This window comes from Fukomys damarensis, unplaced genomic scaffold (genome assembly GCF_012274545.1).
Source record: "Fukomys damarensis isolate Sample0158 unplaced genomic scaffold, DMR_v1.0_HiC HiC_scaffold_18, whole genome shotgun sequence".
Lineage (NCBI taxonomy): Eukaryota > Metazoa > Chordata > Mammalia > Rodentia > Bathyergidae > Fukomys > Fukomys damarensis.
In genome coordinates, this window is record NW_022900930.1 from 49,778,700 (window position 1) to 49,785,031 (window position 6,332).

Consider the following 6,332-nt stretch of genomic DNA (forward strand, 5'->3'; position numbering starts at 1 on the left):
AAGACCTTAGACAAATGCCCGTTCAGATACAGTAGCAGATTCTCCTCAATCTGTTTTCTGTTTTTGGTTATTATCTAGATCCTTGACGTGGTTTTTTGTTTTTACTATTTAGTCTAGCTTTATATTTGCTTCTTCAAAAGGAAACTGCTGAACTTCTCATACCACCGTCCTGGAGGTGAATCTTGGACTGGATTGTTTTAGGTTCTTCTCTTTCAAATACTCTATTGCCCACCGCTTCGATTCTGATCAGAGACGAACTGCTATCAGGACGCTGGCGTAGGCTCATGGGAGGAGGGCTCTGAATTTTGGATAAGTCACCTCAAATGTGCAAAAATAAATGGGAGCAGTGAGGCAGAAAGCTTCAGAGCTGAGGTTGTCTCAGCCCAGCTCAGAGGGTCCTCTCTGTGTTCACCACCAACAGTGTCTAACAGAGGACAGACACCCTTAGCTTCACCTAGCATGGCAAACTGCTCCCCAACCTCTCCCCTCACCTCCCTTCTGCTTTTCTCATAGACACTGTGAGAGAACGTAGCTGAAGTGAGCTTTCACTTCTGCTCAGACACCTGGCACCCAGGCTCTATGTCATTTCCTTGTTCTTTTCTGAGCAGCTGCTGGGGTGTATGTGTGTGTGTGTGTGTGTGTGTGTGTGTGTGCACATATGTGTGTGTGTGCGTGTTGAAGAGAGAGGGGGCTTATTTCCAGGCCACATCAAGGCCATCACAGTTAAACCTCTCCCCTCTGCAAACTCTCAGGTCCCCTCCCCTTCTAACCTGGAGTAGATGAACCAGTGCTGGAGAAAAATGGATTTTCTCTTAGGAAACTGGAGTTATATTCTCCATAGCATCAAGTCCAAATTTATGGACTTGTGTTGTCCAAAAATTATATATTCAGGCCCCACTGATAAAGCGTTACAGGTCATTCCAGCAGCTTCACAAAGTCTTTGTTCAGTAAAATATTCAACCTAGGAAGCTGCCTGAGAGGTAGTCGGTAGGATTCTTAGTTCTGAGCCACTCTCTTGATAATTTCCACCAATAATCCTTGACCGGGTTATTGCTCTTGCCTTTGTGCCCTCTTAGGCCACTGTAGCCACATTTAGTGTACCCCACTGCAACCTTCCCCAGGACACCCTCCCCACACCCCACCGGCTGAGTCCCCAGGGGTGCCAGTGCCTATTTATAGCTACACCACCAGCCCCTAGTGTGTACAAGCCGCAAAGCAGATGATCAGAAGTTTTTGCAATAATGGAATTGAAAGAAGGAGCCAGCTCCTCGGCTCTCAGCTCAAATCAGTAACTTTAAAAATCATAAATTTAAGGAGTTTGGAACTCTCTCAACTTGTGTAACCCTTAGGTCCAACTCTTACATGTCTGGAGGCCACTGTAATTGTACACTAGTGATTACTACCATGCACTGAGCATGCTCAAGGTGCTGGACGCCTTCCTAAGCCCTTTGCAACCAAGTATAGGAGAAGATGAAACACCGTGAGACCAGATTTGGGACTTAGATTAGTGTACTCACACCAGCTTCCAGTATGTGGCATTTACTATGTGCTAAAAGCTGTGACAGGCACTTTTTATACATGAACCCACTTATTCTCACACACACACACAAAAAAAAACAAAAACGTTTTGGTGAAATGAAACAGGTTGTTTCCACAGTGCCTTAAAATCCAAGAACTCTGTGTTGCTTTTGCTACTTCGAACACCCCTTGAAAACTTTCCAACAAGAGTTCTGCACCCAAAACTCCAAGGAAAGAAGCTCCAGGTTGTAGGCTGTGGTGCAAAAACTGGCAGGTGACCCTCGCAGCCCTTCAAGGGACCCAGACCATCAGGGAACAGAAGGCCCCAGCTCCCTGAGTCTTGGAGGAGAAGCCATTGACCAGCGGCGCCCCGCCTCTCTGGGTCAGCAGGTCTCAAGTCACCTCAGTGGCCTGCTCTGCAGCGGGACACTCCCCAACACTCCAGATGCCGGGGCCCTGACTCTGCTCCTCTAAGTCTTCACAGCCAAGTGAAATGGCCCCACTGAAGCAGCTCTGAGGTGCGGCCGTGCTGCCTAACCCAGCAGGCATTCCCACTTAGTGAGCACCAGTTTTGTACCCGCCGTTCACACTCACCCTGCCATTGAATGTGCATGGCATCCTGTGACCTAGCTATTATTAGTGTCATTTAAAAGGCAAAACCAAACAACAAGGCAGAGCCGATGCTGCCCTGGCTGCCACAGGTGGCTGGCACAGGCAGAGCCTGAGCTCTTTGTCTGCAAGGCAGGGCAAGTAGTCTGTAGTTGGCTGGAGGTTTGCTAACCCTGCCAGACTCGGCGTGGGAAAATTCTAGCTGAGCCACTAAACCAAAACCTCAGGAGGAAACCTTGGGGTGGTAGAGGGGCACTGGGACCAGTGTGGCCCAAGGCCAGGGGAAGGTCACCTGCTTGGGGTCCCTTTTCTCTAGGGCAGAGCGGCTGTGGGACGTGGTGAGCTCACACAAGACTTCATAGTGGCAGCTGGAGGGGCTCCTGGGGGGCAGCCGCTGGAGCGCTGATCACAGACAGGGCCCCGACACCTCTGCCGCTGCCGCAGGAAGCCACGAGCTATGCAAACTGACTAAGGGGAGACAGATCCGTCTGGGGATGGGCTTTCTCTTCAGACCTGCAGCTCGTGGCTGGCGGGGCACAGCCATCTGAAAGATGATGACGAGGAGCCACTGAACACCACAAGGTAGGTCTCTGGCCCGTCCAGGTCCAGAGTCTCACATCTCTAACTTGTTCAAAGGGTTCCAAGGCCTGAAGTTGGGTGAGTGGGCAGGGACGTAGCTCTGGGATTTGGTGATGGAGAGGAGGGAATTAACACGGCTGTGTGGGGGCAGCGAACAGGCGCTCTGCCACCTGCTCCTTTCCAATTCAGAGAGATGTTTTGGTTTACAAAAGCTCATCCACCCAGGACAGAGTCTGTACTGGGGCTGGGCTGCAGGAGGGAGGTGACAGGGACACACATGCCAACTCTGGAGCTGAAGGCAATGGATGTGGCCTCCCTGGAAGGGGAGCAGTCATACCCACCGGGCAGAGCCCAGGGAGGTGGCAGCAACATACGGGAAACGCCTGGCTCAAGGTCAATGGTGGACTGTTGCTTTTGTTTCACTTGGTTTGTTTTTGAATGAGTTCACTCTTGGGGACATTCAGGGTTAGCACGACCGAACAGATAGAACAGTAACCTTTTTGGCTCAGAGATCTACTTCATCTGGAAAGGAAAGAACTGTTGATAGCATATTTTGAGAGGATTCTTGAAATTTTTAGGGATTTGATAGCTTTGCTGTTTGTTTTGTCATTGGTCGTCGATTTCACCCTCATTGATCCACACTATATGGGAAACAAAGACTGTTATTACGTGGGTCTGCAGCTACTGGGAATCCCCTAGACGCACGTGGGTGCTCCCCACGTCTGGAGTAAGGCCTGGACCCAGAGCTGCGCAGTGCGGGACTCCACAGAAGCCAGCTTACCCAAGTGGCAGAGGCCGGAGGACCTGTCCCTGTGTGGGGGCTCAGTTTAGCTAGGCCAGCAGGCCTGCCCCAGAACTCTAGTGTGTGTGAGAGTCATGGGGACACAGGGTGGCTGTGGGCACTCTGAGCCAAGAGGAGACACACGTGCTGGTCCTGAGCCCTAGGATATGGGAGTCCCCTGCGTGGGGAGCTGGGAAGGGGACTCCAGCTGGAGGCCCCACAACAACAGCCTTGCAGAAGCAATGGCGGCGTGGATAGGACCTGCTCCAGGCTGGCAGTGGGGCAGCAGATGTGACGAGAGAGGCCATAATAACACTTTTCAGTGTTGGTTTCCATCTCCGAGTTTTGTGATTTTCGTCTTCCTGCAGCTTCACACTTCACTGGCTTCCACGGCAGCTCTAGTCTGGATGAGGCCTCACTTCTGAGCAGGGTGCACCTGCTGTGCCTGGGCCAGAGTGCTGGAGGCCAGGCTGCTCTGCTCCACTCCCTCTCCACCCCTGCCCCCCACAGTGGGACACTGGCCAGGGCAGGAGCCTCTGCCAAACACGAGCTGGCTCCCCAGGCCTGCGCCCCATCCTGCCGCCACAGCGCACTCTAGGGAGAACTTTCCATTTTCCGCGGTGCAGGTGTGGGGATGGCAGTGCCCCGGGACTGCAGATATCACCCAGTTGGGGTATTGGGGGGATGGTAAACAATGTGAAAGGCTACTGAAAGGTTCGAAGAGAAAGTGGGGACCACTGGGCCACTAACTGGCTTCTCCTAGTGTGATCAGCATTGGACCCACTTCTACTCTGAGGTAGCATGAGTATAGTTTATTTTTTAAAAAAAAAAACAACTTTTTTGCGCTGCCTGCCTTGAAAGCACAAGGACCTGAGTTCAGTCTTCAGTACCAAAACACACACACACACACACACACACACACACACACCATTTTTCTTTGGAGTAAGTCCAGATTTGCCAAGAAATGATAAAGGTAATTTTTAGCCAGATTCCAGTGACATTAACATCTAACTCAACATGGTTCATCTAAGGCATTAACATCAACACAGTGGATTTATTAGACTCCAGACTTTGTCTGGATTTAAACTGTCTTTCTACTAGCGACTTTTGTTGCTGTTTTTGTAGGTTCCAATCTGGGATCTGAGTTCTGGATTTCTCTTGTTTCCTTAGTTTCCTCTGACCCGTGACAGTTTCCCCATCTCCCCTTGCCTTTCATGAGCTTGGCAGCTTTGAAAGTCAAGTATGTCGTGGACTAGCCCTCCTTTTCGGTTTATCTGACCTTTCCAGTTAGTCTTGGTTTTACATTTTAAGGAAAAACTGCATCAGAGCAGTTCACTTAGTAATGGCCTCCCTGCTCTCTGACCGGCGCCCCTCACTGTGAAAAGAGAACCACACCCACACCCACTCCCCCGGCACAGATGTGAGCACTAAAAAGAACCTCAAGTGTGAGCCCAGTACTTGACATGTAGGGGAGGTTCCCGAGTCCCCATGTGGTTTCCAGTGTCCCTCACTAAAGAACACTGCATCCTGTAAACTTGGGTTGGGTCACGAGGAAGCCTTGGCGGGTCTTGTAAATCTCTGCTGTCCTCTTTGTACATTTGATACCTGGGGTAGGGGGTGACCCGTGACTGGGAGGGAAACAAGACCCAGCTGGGCTGCAGAACTTGAGGCTTCTCTCACGGGGTTACTGAGGTACAGGGAGGGTGAGTGTGTGTGCACACGTAATACACACCCACGTAATACACACCCATTATCAAATTTTTGTCCTCAGGACGTGAGATATGTCACGCTTACTGGGTTAAGTTGGTCCTGATCTTTGAGACCAGGCATGCCTGATGAGTTTCCTGGAGGCTGTGGCTCCCTGAACCTGTAGACAAGTTGTGTGAGGGTAAGCATTCTCTGTAGAGAGCATTTATAGCCTTTATCCACTTCCCAAATGTGTCTGCCTGTCCAGTGATGGAATCACCATGTCCACTATTTAGTGAGGATGATTTACATGTATCTTTCAGTGCGTTGTGGACATGAGGTGTGGGAAGGATTTGGGCAAGGGAGTTAATTGAAGCAGTCATGTCCACAAGGCTGAACACCCAACCTGTGGACTAAAGGGGGGGGGTTCAAAGCTCAGCCCTGCCTCTGCGTGGCTTTGTGACCTTGGGCAAATAGAGCCTCTTCATGAGATAACATTTGTCTGACCTCTCTGTAGGCTTGCAGCCTGACCTGCCTCAGGCTGACTGTATCCTCTGGTGCTTTGTTCTTTACATGTTGATACCAGTGTGTTAAAGCTTCTCTGAGTTAAACCCCAAAGCCCTAGTCCTTGGGAGAGTTGTACCTTTGCAGCAAGCACCATTTCCATTCTTCTCATGCCACCCAATCCTTGGTATCAGAATCACTGGGCAATCTTTGTAGTTAGAAAAAAACACACTTTATATGATGATGACTTCTTTGATTTATTTTTATGTGCAATATCTATTTTGAAATCTCAGAAAGGAGAGCACAGTTTGGTGATGTTTCTCCAAAGAAGAGAGGAGTTTACTACAGTTGAGAAATGTGAGGCTAGAAGTTTTGGGTGTTCCCAGGTCAAGCTGACCAAGGGATGTTTGAATCTCAGCATTTGGACTGTTCAGAGAATCACATCCCCCGAGGCGGGCTTCGGCATCCACTGTGCCTGACTGATGGCTGCACAACAAAGTTGGAAACTCACAGTGGGGTTTTGCCATTCTTTGTCCAAGACCCTCTGGAGGGAGCCGTGGGACAGTCATCCTCAGACTCTAGATCTGGGAGGGTGTGGCTTTCAAGTGCAAGGTCCTGAGTTCAATCCCCAGTATAAAAAAAAAAAAAAAAAAAA

The 6,332-nt window shown here is 50.1% G+C and overlaps 1 protein-coding gene across 4 annotated transcripts in view; it reads left to right on the forward strand.

The window, feature by feature from the left end:
- Window positions 1–2,253: 2,253 nt before the first annotated feature.
- Blk (BLK proto-oncogene, Src family tyrosine kinase) overlaps window positions 2,254–6,332 on the forward strand; it is a 49,774-nt gene continuing 45,695 nt past the window's right edge. For all 4 annotated transcript variants that reach the window (XM_010622680.3, XM_010622673.3, XM_010622692.2 and 1 more), the window contains exon 1: window positions 2,254–2,709. The gene's annotated coding sequence lies outside the window, so the exon portion shown is untranslated. The remainder of the gene's footprint in view (window positions 2,710–6,332) is intronic.